Source organism: Pseudopodoces humilis, chromosome 8, assembly GCF_049639895.1.
Source record: "Pseudopodoces humilis isolate 2021_Gansu_Grassland_sample_001 chromosome 8, ASM4963989v1, whole genome shotgun sequence".
Lineage (NCBI taxonomy): Eukaryota > Metazoa > Chordata > Aves > Passeriformes > Paridae > Pseudopodoces > Pseudopodoces humilis.
Window position 1 is genome coordinate 28007382 of NC_142207.1, and position 15069 is coordinate 28022450.

The window sequence follows — 15069 nt, forward strand, 5'->3', positions numbered from 1 at the left end:
GATGTTCGTGGATATTTTTGTAGGAATGCAGGCGGGTAGATTCATGGATGAACACCTGAAAGGAATTTGGAATCTTCAGACTTGTCATGTATTAATAGGAATGTAAGCTGAGACAGAGCCCTCTTGTCTTTTTACTGCTCTGTGCTGAAATGTGTGTGCTGTAAAGTAATTTGGAAGCAAGTGCAGAGTGGAAATTCACTGGAGGATATTCATAATTTTTGGTGTTAATTTGGCTGTTGCAGGGAGACCCATGGTTTGTGTCTGTTACTGATTCGTTCACCAGCTCAAGGTAAATAGGTCCTGTAGGTGTGATTTTGTCAGCAGATACTATAGAACTGGTCTCCTTGCTGTTCACATGGTTCCTCTCTGCAATGTCTTCATCTTAGGGCTTTGCTTAATACAGAATTCAGGGAGTGTGAGGATGTTTTGGTTCCATTCTGCCGCAGCCTTATGTCCATGATGTTTGGAAGCAAGACCAGTATTTCCTGTGGCCTCCTTTATCTCTTGTTGTTCCGTCTCACGGAGAATTCATGCCTTTTTCTTTTTTTTTTTTTTTTTTTAATATTTGTATATATTTTGACTGTCTAATCCTGTGAAATGTCCTGGCATTTATCTTTAGCCTGAAGTTACTCAGATGATTTATTCCCTCCTTGTCTCCAGAGTTTAGGCTTACTTTAAATGAGACTTATTTGGATGTCAGCCTCTTGCACTGCAGTTCCCCTCCAGAGGGCCCTTTGGGGCCTGATGTGATAGGACAGACGGTAATGGTTTTAAACTGGAAGAGGGTCAGTTTGGATTAGGTATAAGGAAGAAGGTTTTTTTGTAATCGGGGTGGTAAAACACTCTCACAGGTTGCTTGGAAAGGTGGTACACACCTGATCCCTGGTAATATTCAAGGTTAGACTGGACAGGGCTCTGAGCAACCTGATGTAGTTGAGGATGTCCCTGCAGGAGGGTTGTACTAGAAACCTTTAGCAGTCTCTTCCAACCCAAGCTGTTCTGTGAAATAGATTGCTAGATCTTATCTGCACCCATCAAAACAGGGCTTTGGAGCAGAGTGGATGGGTTGTCCCTTTGCACTGCTATCCGTCCTTTGATATGGTTTATGTTAGTTTTTTGTGTGTTTGGCTGCTTTCTTTGATACTTGCTTCATTGAAGCCTTCTGAGATGTCACCTTCTGCAGTTCATCCTGCCACTCTAAAGGAAGCATTAAACTGAGTAGTGGATGCATTTTTGTTACCTTGCCAACAACATGCTGGGGAGAAACTTTGGGCTGTAGCAGCACAAACTGTCTGTTACAGCAAGTGTAATTTTTAGCAGGAATTTTCTACTGCCAAACTGTCAAAATCAAGGAATTAACCTTACTGTTTTCTGAGAGGGCACTTGTATGAGTGGAGAATCCTGATGGTGTTGCACAAAAGATTAAATCTGTGATGATTTTGAGACATGATTTAAGGCTCAGAATATCTTTTCCTATAACATATTAATGAAATCTAGCATGTGGGCCAAACTTGTAAGCTGAGGTTTACCTTGCTGTTTCTTCAGATCCTGCATTTTCATAATTTCTTGCTAACTGTTTGGAAGAGACTGTCTCTTATTCTCTAAAGATTATGTGACAATTAGATGTCCTGATAGGCTTTTTTCTTCTGGTTATATTTATTAGGTTTTTTTTCTGTCTGAGAGTCTTTGTGAGTATTTTGCAATGCCAAAATAGCAAGGCTCCAAGCAAGAAAAAGCACTAGAAATTGTTCATCATCCATGCAACTTGGAAATGTGTTTATCCTTCTGACTTGTACAGCTGAGGCCCATCGTATTGCTGGGTGCTCTCGGCAGCACTCTTACAGAGGGGTGATGTTTTCCAAACTCCCTGTTTGGGTTTCTAGTTGTATCCTGACCCTAGAAACACGCTTGCCCTGGTTATGCTGCTTATCTTGACTGAAAGGTTATCTGGTGCAAAGGATACTCGCTGGCTGGGCTGTAACAGATACCTGCCTTCAGTAATACACCTACCCCTATTTTCATTTTGTTCTAGTGTCATCTGATCCTGTGTTTGAAACAGGGGAGGAAAAACACCTCCTCATCAGACCTCTTAGACATAAGGAGAAGCTGTGGGAGACCTCACAGCTTTAACATCTGAATGTTGTTGCCTCAAAGTTAACTGTGTCTTTAAGAAAAAAATGGGTATTTATATTTGGTGTCTATCTGAAATCGTGTTTATCCTACAGTGTTTATTAAACCTGAGTTAATTTTCCTCCTGTCTTTCCATGGCTGCAGGAGCTTTGCCAGTGATGCACTATAATAGCTGTAGTGGAAGGCAGCGCAGGCCACGTGCCAGGTTCCAGTTCCCGCTCCATGGGCTGGCCCAGAGACTCACTGCCCGGCAGAGCCACGCTGCTTCTGCCCGTGCTGCTCTGGAGCTGGGGCCTCTTCCCTGCTAAGGAGCCCCAGCTGCCCTGGAGAGGCTCAGACCTGCAACTGAGCGCTCTTTTGGTTAAAAATAATAATAATAAATCCTTAGTTACTCTCTGTCTCTCTCCTGTCTCCCTTCTGTCCATTACTCTGGAGGGTTCTTGAAATAGAGTAATTAGCATCACAGACACATGGCAGTCTTGTGCTAATCTAAAAAAATCTAAAATCTAAAAAAATAAGTTCTCTATATCTGTTCTCTTTTATTTTGTGTGATGAGCTAGGATTTCTTGCTCTTTCTGGTCCTATGATGTTTATATCAGGACTGTCACAGCTGTGAGTGAGAGGTGAGCGCTGTGAGTCACAGCTCTGTCAGCAGTGGCTTTGCATCTGATCTTCCTCAGTCAGCCAACACGTGCAGCCTGAGGCCCAGGAGCTGATGGGTTTATTGTCACAATGCTTTCGGGGGCAGAATTTGCTGTTGGTTCAGATCTGAAATCTTGTTCAGCTTGGGTACTCACAAGGGTAATTTGCAGAGAAACTTCAGTGTCTGACATGCATGTCCTCAGCAAGTTAGGAAGAAGTTGTTGCAGTCTGAGCTGTCTGCAGAGGTGGATTACCTGAGGGAGACTCAAGGGAATGGATGCCTGACATACCCAGCATATGCAAATAGTACAAACGCGCTGGGGAAGTGTGTGAGACTGAACAGCAGAGATCTCTGTATTGATGTTGCATATCTTCTGGCACCCTTGCAGTTTGCTGGCATTCCTGGGCACAGCTCCTTTGTCTCAGTTGGTTTTTTTACCAGTTATACCAGGGGTTTTCCTCCAGCTCTGAAAAGCATCCAAATAAAACATTAAAGACCTGAGGGGCTGGTGAGTAACAAGCGTTGTTCTTGGCTTAGCAGTAAATCACAGTTCTGGGCTGTGAAGCATAAATTTTTGAAGAGGAATGATACTTTTCTGTAAAGGTAAAAGTGAAGATTTTTCCCTGTAGATTAATCCTACTCCATTATTGTCTTTAGCTCAGCTGTCTAGGCTGGGATGATTCTATGGAATGGGTTGTACATACACAGTGCATATCCATATATGCATATATCAACATCTGAATTACAATATTTATGTTATATCCTGGTTCCATGAGAAATTTCTGTTAACATGTTAGCTCAAGGCATGTGGAGGTTTTCTGATTTTAAACTTCCTTTTTTGACCTTCCACATTTAGTGCAGCTGTATTTTAGTTTGTAGAGTGAATTGCACAGACTAAAATCAAAAGTAAACTCCAACAAAACCATTTTAAATTCTTCAATTCCGCCTAGTCTTTACTAGGATATTTTAGTTTATGCAGTCACATCAGCAAAACTAATTTTCTTTCTCCCTCAGCTGAATAGTTCATACATAAGAGATTATTGTCTTCAGTGCCTTACAGCATTTTAATGCTCAGCAGAGCATATTCTTGGAGTGTTTGTAAGAGATAAGTAAATAAGATCCACCTTTTCTGTAGATAAAAACTTACTTTTTCCTATTCTACTGCTCTCTTCTCTGTTGTTTTATTTATTTAGCTATTTCATATTGGAGAAATCTGGCTAAATTTAGCTACCACCTAAGAGAATTGCACTGGTGTGTAGCAGTAATTGTCATTTCTTGAAAATTATATTAGTGCTTGGGACCAATGCTAACTGTGTGGTCTTGGGCTGTAAAGTCACCTAATGCTTGCATCTAGATATGGTTTATATTGGTCACAAGCATGCAGACAGTACCATGGTTGTTTCTCATTTTCCATGTTTTGCTTTTCTAATAAATTAAGCTCTGTTTTGGTTTGAATTATCTGTGAAGAGATGTTCTTTTTAGGAATATGGATACTGATCCAGGTCACTGGGTAACCCTCATGTGATACATTTGTCTGTCATTTATATTAGCTGGATGCAAACTGGATGTTCTGACAGAAGAGCTCAGTGTCCTGTAACATCTGTCTTGTGCCTTCCTAGTCACTTTATGAAAATTAATTTTCACTACTTACAAAAAGGTGCTTCATGTGCTTTATTTTGTCCTGACTTTATGCCTGTATGGAGAAGAGAATGCTAACTGCTACTCAGGGCTTTTTGATGCCTTTCATGCCATATATGCTGGATATTTTATATTTGGGGTTAAAGCCTGGTGAGACTGAAGTTCAGTGGGCTGGGGCTTGTACTTTCATGAGATGTGTGTCCTTTGCAGGTACTACTACTGCTTGTTCTTTTTTTATGGTTGCTTTCTTTTTTTTCCTGCTTGCATATCTTTCTCCCAACCTCTTTCCCTTGAACCTTTTTGCAGATCTCAAGAGAAGTTGAGGGGGCTGCTGACGTGGAAGAAAATGGGATAATCACAGAAAAGAAACATTGTCCCAAAGTTGTCCCAAGCAGCCCTGAACTAGGTCAGCAGTCATCCTTAGGGCTTTAATTCCTCCAGGTACTTGAGGTTATCTTTACAAGAAATCTGTGTATAATTTGAATCCATATATGGCAGGGCTTTTTTAAGCAATCAAAGAAACAAAATGTTGTTGTTTAAGTGTTTTGTTTTTTTTTTAAAGAAAGCAGAGTTCTTAAACCTGCTTTCTGTTGGATCTTAGTCCTTGAAAATATTTTAGGTTTCTGGCCAGAGTGTTTCCCCTTTTTCAAAGCTACGCTCTCAGTGCAAAGTTGTCAGCATTGATTTTGAAAGCATTAACAGCAATCCAGCACGAGGCAGTTGAAGTACTCTATGTTCTTCAGTTTTTCTCAACACTCATTTTTACTGGGTTGAACCCTTGCAAGAGAGGAATTTTTTTTTGCCCATGTAAGGGCTCTGATGGACAAGTTCTGGCAGATTTGCTTGTAGTGAAAGAAATTCCTCCCTTTCAGCTACAGGTCCATGGCTTGCCTTAAACATTTTTTCGGGTGGATTTTGCCCCAAGACCAGTGAGAGCAGAAGGGATGGCTTGCCAGTGCTGTTGTTGCTGTAGCAAAAGCTTGTCCCTGCTGGCACAGCCCGACTGAGGTGCCAATAAGGGTTCACATGAGCAGTGCACTGATGTGCTGGCTGCCTGGAAGGGATGGGCCTGGGCCCTTGCTTGCTTCTTGCCCTGCATTCCTACCTCATCCTGCACACAACTGCTAACATGTGCTGGGCTGCTCATGGAGCTGCTGAGACTCAAACCAGCAGAAAAATACTCACTGCCTCTAGAAGAGTAGGATTCAGCTCCCCAGAATTGTTTTCTGTAATCTTTATGAGTGACAGAGGAGTCTGTAGGGTAGCTGGTGGCTACAGAGCAGGTTTGGGGGAAGTGGGATGTCCCTTCTCCCAGGACAGCTTTGCTGTGCTGCAGATGTGGCATGTGCCTTGTTCTGGTGTCTCTGCTGCTGGAGAGGTGGGGTGGGTACTTGGGGACATCAGCACCTCAGACTTGTCACTGCTTTCCCCCACTATTGCCAGAGCCCTAAGACAGAGTGAGTTTTTGACCTGGAAAAAAAAAAAAGCCAAAACACTTTGGCAGTTCAAATCTCCATAACAGAGGCAGTTCCTATTTGGAGGTTTCAGTCCTTATCTTTTCAAGTCCATGAAAGTTAAGGTGACTGAACTTTCATAACAGCCTCAGTCTGTATGACTGTGACCTGACGGCTCCCACTTTAGGGCAGTAAGGCTCTGTGCTTTAATTTCTGGAGAGCACAGAAGACAAGGTAGAAAGAATTGAAGCTCTGCATTCTTTAGGCTAGTAAATGGAGGATGCTGAAGGATAACAGAAACTTGCAGCATTTCCTAGAGGAGCCTTGTCTAAAAATGCAGTTATTGTATATTTTCAGAGGATTTATATGGCTGCATCAAGTTTAAATGTCCAAAAACTATTTGACAGTAAATGGAAAATAAAAAGGTGAAAAATCTGAGCAATAACTCGTGCTTTATGAAGCAAAGCAGCTACCTCCTGCCTAGTTTAAAAAGAAACTTCCTCTGTAGATAGGGTTTGATGAACAACATGTCTCTACAAGGCCTAGAAAAAAGAAGTGTTAGAAGTTTGGTCTGCTCGCCATAAGCAAAGGCAGTTACAGAAGACTGATGGTGCCCATTAAAGATGAGTAATTTCTGCAGGAAGAAATGGCCTCACCAGTGACTAAGGCAAAGAAAAAGAGGTGCAAAAAGCAGAACTCCAAACCATACAAAACAAGGGGAGAGAATATATATGTTACACAGCCATAGCCAGCAATTACCACCTGGAAATACATAGGAAAGATATAATTTTTATGCAGCAGGTTTTACAGTAAAATTGCCTCTTTTCTAGTAACCAAGATGTTTGGTCCATAGCAAATTTTATTTAGAATAATTATGGAAAAGCAAGTTACTCACTGGGCAAAGGCAAAGTGAAAGATGGGTAGCAGTGATGACAGCAGGAACAATGGTTATCATTCAGCTTGCACACAAGCATTGTCAAAAACAAGTTTTAGTCCTTCCTTGCTCTCTAATGGAACAAAAGAGTTTGGGGTGATGAAGAATTGTAGTTTTGGAGCTGAAATAATAAAGACTAGTAGTCTTTGTAGTCTCTGATCTGGTGCACAGGTTATGGGACCAGGTAATGTTTCTGATACTGCTGTTATGTGGACTGATGATTCCACCTCCAAGCCCAGCACATTTAGTTAGTCACTGGTATCCTATGGGTGAAATTGGCATGCACTGAACTTCAGTTTATGATTTTGCTTTTATTGCATCTTATTAAAGATTGAATGGCTCCCTGATACTCTCTAAAAGGTATGGTGGTTTATTCTTCTGGTTGTTCATTTTTACTACTATTTAGCTCATTTTCTCCTTGAGGCCTTATTATCGAGTTCTTCATTCAGTGACATCATTGCCCTTTTTAAATCAACCTTCTAGAATTTAACATATGATGTTGTGTATAAGGATGAGAACATTACCTCTTCATTCTTTTCACTCCAGTAATTTTTATATTACAGTGAACACACTGATTAAACATTTATCTGGAAAAGGCTGTAATGAAAAGGAAATGTAATTAAATATAGGAACTAAATATTGAACTCCTGACTTGAAGCTGAACTGATAAATGAAATTAAATTTACATTAAAAAAAAAAGGAAAAGCATTGTAAAACTCATCCAGTACTGCATTTTAATGTTTTAGTCAACCAGATCTACAAAGCAAGCTGTATATATCAAATAGAGTAACTGCTAATTTTTGAAGGTCTTATTTAGAATGCACTTATTGTAATTGTGTAATACTAGAGTTCCTTGGCCTTTGAAAAAGGAAAAAGAATGAATCATCTGCATTTAAAATTCAAGCAGCACTGATGCAGAAGAGTCGGGTATGGCATAGTTTGGTTTTCCTAGACAGATTTTAAAAACAAAGCAAACAAAAACCAGTAAAGGATTATACTTTATAAACAAAATTACTAAAGACAAATCAGTTTGTGTCCCTCATATAAATTCAGGTGTCAGAGCAGACTTGCTTTTGGAAGCTGTGCATATCTGCCCTCTCTTCATGTGTGTTCAGACTTCTTGGCACTCACTGTCCCTGAATCAGGAAGACAAAATTTACTTTCCTGTTGTACTAATTATAGTTCTTTAAAGAGATGAGTTAACCCTTCTTCTACAGAGGCCAAACTACCACAACCTGAAAGGAGAATGAGTCCTATAACAACTTTTTACATGCTTCTCTGTGCTTGTTTCTTGGTCTGTGAAGCTGGGATCCACCATTATGAAGGACTCTGAGGGATGAAAAGATGTTTTTTTCCTCCAGCTGCAAAGTGTGGTGGCTCTGAGCCCCGGTTTGGAAAAGGGAGATGTGGCAGTTCAGGTGAGTTCAGGCATCTGCTGAGATGCTGAACTATTACATGGGAGATCTTCAGTATGCAGCGAGTATTCAAACCTACTCAGTAGCTCCGGCTGGAAGGTCTGTGCCTGGAAGAAACAATTCATGGGTCATTTTTGGTGTTAGATGTGTTTAGAGCACCTGCAAATTCGCCATTCTTTGTAGATGTACTTTTTTTTTTGCCATGTGCAGTCCTGACAGTTTTCTGCTGCCTGCCTAGCTTACCCACAAAGGGCAGTGAGTGCTTTATTTAGTTTGAAGCCATCGGCACACACATTTACCAGCACACGTATGACTTTTGTCACCTTTCAAAATGAGCAGTGGAGATAAGTAAGAGCAAGATGTGTCTGTGCCTCGATGAGCCAAGTCCTGGGGATGGACAGCCTGGGGGGAAGTACTTCCTAACACTCTGCTCAGCTGCCGTAGCACATATTGCATGTAAAACATGGTCTGAGACACCTGCAATGGCTTTGGCAGAACAAAACAGCAGAAGCATGAATCTGCTTGTTTCTTCTGATTTATGGATTTCGTTGTAGTTGTCAGTGTCACCTTAGTGGAAATTTGTAAATGCAGCATTTCACTTGCCTGTCAGCTTTAATCGACTTTAGGTAATACAATTCCAATCTGCTGTAAACCAGCAAAATTACCCCTTATAGGCTTCAGGAACCTCCAGCTTGTTCAGTGGGGGCTTTTCCCCTCATCATACAGACGTATTTGGCATTTGTTCATGTCTCCAGAACATCTTAATTACATTTTGAACATGTTAGGATATTTGAGAAAGCAGTATTTGTGAGAAATGAATGTGAGGACTGGCTTTCTGACTCTGAGAATGAAATTTCTTACCAAATTTTCTTAAACTTCTTTAGAAAATAGCACAAATTAGAGACTCTAAAATAACCTCCAAGAAGAGGTGTGCAGAGACATCGCCATCATACGACAAGCTACCGGCGTTACTTGAAGACTGTAATTCAGGGTGTAATTCTTGACTTTTTAGAAGCACAGTTTTAAAATCACTGTGGAGTGGTTTGAAGTGATCATTCTGGGCACTGGATACCATTGTTTTTGTAAGTCTGTCCTTGACAGCTCCAAGAGTTTGTTTATGTTTTAAAACTGTGTGATCTTTAATATATAAATTTCCTAATCTCCTCTTCATTATGTTGTTCTTGAATTTCCAGTTGAGGCTTGTGGGCACAGCACTGGGAATTGTTCTTTTTCTAGGAAAACTGCTTCACCTTCACGACAGGCTGTGAATTATTTTCTTTTTAAGCTGAGGTTTGTGACAGCTCTTCACAAAGGCATGGAAACTGAGTCATGTTTCATGGTAATAGCAGGAGAGCATCTCACTGTCAGTCCTGAGCCACAGTGCATTGGTACTGCTGGCACAAATAACAATTAATGGGTACACATTCACCCGGCAGGACAAGTCCGAGTTCAGTCTGCACACATGGTGAGATTTCCTTCCACTCTGCGCTTCAGGACTTGGTTTTCAGTAGCCCTAAACCTGACTATTTTACTTTTGTCCAAATATAATTCTTCATAATGAAAAAACCCGAACTTGTTGCAGTGAGCCAGTATGTCCTTCATTTTTCTAGTTAAAGCTGCTGTATCATATGCAAAGGACAAGTCTTTTTCAAGTGACGTTGCTCTGGAAAGGTGGAGCCTGTGTATCTGAGATTGTAGCCAGGAGGGAAGCTGCAGAGGACATGGCTCAAGGAGCTCATGTGTTTGGACAGGTATGAGCACTCATGCTTGTAGCAAATGAGGGAGAACACAGTATTTATTCCTCTTATGTCTGTTAGTGACTAATCTTTAGTAACATTGATTCTTTCCCACAGAATCATATCTTCCTTGGCCTCTTCCCCTCCTGTGCTGTCCTAGCCTTCAGGAAGCTTAGCAGAAAGGAGTCTGACATCCACTAAAGTAATTCTTCATTATGAGGGTGGTGAGGCATTGGCATAAGTTGCTCAGAGAAGCTGTGGATGCCCCATCCCCTGTTCAGGGCCAGGTCGGGTGTTGCTCTGAGCAACCTGGTCTAGTGAAAGGTGTCCCTGTCCATGGCAGGGGCATTGGAACAAGATGATCTTTCAGGTCCCTTCCAATCTAAACCATTCTATTATTCTATGATTCTGAATTAATTGCTGGGAGTGAAAGAGAAACCTGGCCAATAAGAAAGGCACAGCAGTTTGTGGAGATGAAAAAACATAGGATTTGCACAACAAAAGATGTTTTGGCTTGGGATTGAAGGTAACTGCCCATATTCAGCCCAAGTGGAGTGTGGCTGGAGGACGGTGAGTGATGTCCTCCCATGATTTACTTCCCCTCTTATCTCTGTTAAACACTGAGTCGCAAACTCTGAGTGCGCTGTGGCCAACTTATGCTCTCTTAATACAGAAAGCTGAATGAAAGCTGGACTTAGCTTCTCACTCCAGTGAAAATCTGCAGAAAGGCTGGCATGTTATCAGTTCTTACTTCCTGCAAGAGCAAGCTGTGTTGTGTGGTTCCATTATCTGAAACTGAGCAGGCTGGTGGGGCTGGGTGCAGCCATTTAAATATGTGATTTATGTTTTTCTTTCTTCGCCGAAGTCAGCCTAAAATATTTCCTGGGGCTTTTCTCAGAATCTGTGTCAGTGCAGTGAGTTAACTAGTGGCAGCTCTGTCTCAGGAGAGTAGAAATTTAGCATGGTGACACTAATGTCTTCATAAGATGACCTAAATTAGAAATGTCTTGTTCTTGGTTTGCAGAATTCTGTTCAAATATTTCATATGACTCGGAGATGCTTTATTTTCTTTTTTTTTAATTTTTTTTTTTTTTTTTGTAGAGACACAAATAAAATTAATTGAAATGCTTTTAGGATCCAAACAGTTTCAGCAGTGAGAATTCTAGTTCAGGAACTAGAATTAGAATACATCAGACACTTGCAGTCTGCCCCCCTGGTCTACATAGTACTATGGCATGAATAGGGATGAGAAATTTCCTGTGTTTTGTCTGCTGCTTATGCCTGTATGGATTTCACCTTCTGAATTTTACAAGATATGCAGTTTACAAGGTAGAAGTCAGAATTAGATTATAAATGAGACTGCTGAAAACCCAGGTTGCATTACTCCAAGTGTGTAGGTAACTTCTTGTTGAAGCCGGGAGGGGCAGGATTAGTGTAGTTCCAGTTTTGGTCCAGTGACATCTGAAGTCCAGACCACAGAGCTGGTTGATCTGAAGCAGGAGGGCAGGTGCCAGCAATGGCTTGTCCTCACCAGAAAGAATTTGCTGCTTTTCTCTCCCCACTCTCTGGTTGCTTCTTCAAGATTCTGCCTGTGTTTAAAGAACCTGAAATAATCTGTATAGGCATATGACTGGGATGGAGAAAGGTATATCCACCTTTTTTGTTAACATCACCATTTCCCCCATGGCTTAAAGCTCCCTGCCAACCATGATTTTAGCTCAGTGCACTGAGACTGAATTCCCTTTGGGCAGGCCAAACTGCATTTATGGTGTAGTTTCAGCTGGCTTATGAGAGGTTGCAGGTAACTTAGAAAAACTATCATCTACCCCTCTGATCCCACAGGGGGAGGGATTTTGGACCCTACAAAAAGTGGCTGCAAGCACTTCCTGAACTTCCCCAAAACTCTCAGTGAAAGCAGTACAGCAGTCTTTTGGGAACAACCTGCTTCCTTTATTTAGTTTCCTTCTTCAGGTTTTGTTTTTTTGTTTTTTTTTTTTAACTCCTTGCGATCATGGTGACTTCAAATGGTGAGATGGCACAACCTTTCCCACCCCTTTGAAAACTTTTCCATCCCTTGGAAAGATCACGCACCTTCATGTTTGGGATTTTTAAAAGCTCCAAGCATTGCTGTCAGTCTCTTAGCTTAGTTTGAAAGTTTCTGCCCTCAACTTAGATGTGAACAGTATTAGGTGGCCTTTAAATGCATTTTGTGTATCTGTTCTATAAAATCCAAGGTCTGTGACACAGCAAGACTGTGCTTTTCTATATTTTTTTCTGAAGTGTTGGAGTGAGCTGCACCCACCAGTGAAATGAGACAGCAGAGAAGGAAACTTACAGGTCTTGAATTAGGATTGTCACTGTGAAAAACAGGCGAGAGCTTCTGAAAGACTAAGAGGAGGAGGCTGTGAGACACTGAGATTTGCTTTGTTTAGCAGATCAGAGGGACAGGGTAGCCTGAGAGTGGTTAAACCATGCAGCAAAATGGAACAGTGGTTTACCAGACCAGTTCCTTGCAAAAGGTTAAGTGAAGGGCTAAGCCTGGGCTTAGCTTAGATGCTCTCAGCTTCTCCTGCACTACTTGAGTCACTTGTAAAAATCTATGAAAATTATTTGAGATGGTTACTAATTTAGTTCTGCAGGCTCTGTTTTGTAATGTACATGGGATTTAGAATGAAAACTGTAAAGTCTACACCTGTTTCTTCTTGAGTTCATGTGTGGGGTTCATATCCAGTAGCACAATTCCAGAAAGACATCCCCGTTTCCAAGAGGCCATCTGGGATATCTAGTGGCAGTATAGACAAGTTCCCTGAGCTCTTCCTCAAACATCCTCCTCCCTGATGGGCAACACAACTTGAAGAGCTCCCTGTCAGAAGGAAGTGTTCAAATACCACAGGCATCCACAGTGGTGTGGCCAAAGTGGGTGGCCAAGGAATCGCAGAAGAACGGTGAAGCCAGACTGGATTAGGAAATCCTCTGGTTTGTTTTGGCTTGATCATTTAGCTAGGTTACTGTAATTCAGCTTTCCGGATCTCATTAGGTGGTTGATCAAGCTGTCACCAGCTCTTTCTGCTGTTGCCATTAGAGAGGTAGTGAATAATGCCCTGCTTAACAGCACAGACAAAAATGAGTGTTAAGCACATTGCCCCAGTCCTGACAAGCAGCAGTTACATGTGTTAGCTGATTAAGGGTTGTTTTGTAGTAAGGGTGCATATTTATTGGGCTAAATTTGACAAGACTAATACATGAATATTCATGAAAGAACTGAGTGGCTGTGTTTAGGCACTCAAGATAGAGATTTAATATAAAAACTGTTTCAAAAAAGCCCCAACTGATTATTTTTTAGTAAACCTGGGTGCTCTTTTTTGCAAGTATTTCTTTTGGTATTAGACTCACAGTGCACGACAACAACACAGAATAGTAACTTTTTCACTACTGAAGTGGAATAGTTCACAGAAAATAAATGAGAAGCTGAAGTGTTAAGCTATGCAAGTCTAATTAATTTTCAGCCTTAATAAGCTATGACCTTTCTAGCAAAATTAAAAATGGGGTTAGGATTACTGATGGCAGCTACTCTTTGGGCTTAAAAAGGCATTTGTAAAAAGCGGGTTTTTTTTCCCTTCTCTGGTATTTCTGGGCACTTGGTTTTGCAGAGGGCTGTCTGAAGTGGACTGCCCTCTGTCCCACTCTTGTGTTCCCTCTTGTTCACTGGATGATTCATTGCCCTCCTTTGCCTCAAAGAGGCTCTAATGAGACTGCTGAGGAGTGAGGGGGGCTTGCCTGGACTTTGCCAGGACCCTCTATGTCTGAGCTCCCCTAGGCTGAGCCTCTTTCTCTGGAAAAGGAAGCCACATTTGGGTGATGGTTATCCCAGACCAGAGGGATCAGTGTGTCTAGATGTGACATGGACAGAGACAAGGTCTCTAACACAGCTGGGCTGTGTCTGACTGCTAACCTCACCGCTTGGTTTGTATGACAGGAACTGGAAGTAAGCATGGAGAGACAGTTGCATGTACAAAATCAGTTAGTGCTGGGAGCTGGGATGCTGAGCCCTTGTCTTGCCTTCCTTCTCAATGCTGATGGCTTTCAGCAAGAGATGGTGTCCCTGACTGGAAAGTATTTGAGAAGAAATGGAGTGAGGAAGATTTGCATCCCACTTCCTCAGCCGATGAGAGTGCACACACTTACCCTCCTGGCTGCTGCTGCACATGCAAAGTCAGCTTTGTGCAGATACAGAGATGTGTCTGATGCATGGGATCAAGTGTGATGAAGGGAAGGCTCACACTGACTCTCTAAACTGTGATGGTGGTCTCAGAGACATTTTGCAGGCTTTTCAGAGGGTATTCAGACAAAGCTATTAATAACTTTCAATAGTAACTTGTTGGGAGAAAGAGTGTAATAGCTCATTATAAGTTTTCAGCTCATCTTTCTGTTTAATTTGTGTCTGTACAAAGTAATTTTGACACTTTGGGATTTGTCACAGTAAGATGGCTCATTTTCTGAAGATACTGAATTGTTTTCTGAAGTGAAGACAATTATGAAACCTTTTTAAATTTCCATTTAATTTCTTTGGCCTGGCTGTCTGACATAGCACTCATCAGCAAAGCTTGATATTTTTGTTTTTTAATTTTTTTAAATTTTTTTTTCCCCTGTCAGCTTCAATAATTTGGTTGAGGTTGAGAACGAGGATATTATCAGGATATGTTGAATCAAGCTAACTTTGCTAAATCTATTCCAGATTCAAGATAGAGGTAAAACATCTGCTTTGGTTGTTGAGCACAGCTCCATGCCAACTGTAGCATGCCTAATGTAAAGAAAGAGATGAAGTGGTGTTATGAAGTTGATCTTCATGTTCACACATAGTTACTCTGCTATTAATGGAAATAACCCTGTCATCAGCTGCAGTAGTTAAACATTTTTAATCTCAATTTTATATCAGCTATGCAGAAAGCAAATATCAGTGACTAAAATCTGCAAAGGATTTTAGTATTTTATGAAAGCAATAATAACCTACTGTGGTACTCTTCAAGAGCACTGTGAGCTCCACAATCTCTAAGAGAAATCAAGAAATGTCAACATTAGTCTTTAATGTCTTTTAAAGTGTATTTGACTCTGTCTGTGT

General features: G+C 41.2%; 1 protein-coding gene across 7 annotated transcripts in view; it reads left to right on the forward strand.

The window, feature by feature from the left end:
* Positions 1 to 15069, forward strand: part of ANKRD44 (ankyrin repeat domain 44) — a 131005-nt gene that overhangs the window by 34268 nt on the left and 81668 nt on the right. The window contains exon 1 of one of the 7 annotated variants that reach the window (XM_088058726.1): positions 3259 to 3281. The exons of the other annotated variants lie outside the window; for them this stretch is intronic. The gene's annotated coding sequence lies outside the window, so the exon portion shown is untranslated. Of the gene's footprint in view, positions 1 to 3258; positions 3282 to 15069 lie in introns of those variants that run through there. 7 annotated transcript variants of the gene reach the window in all.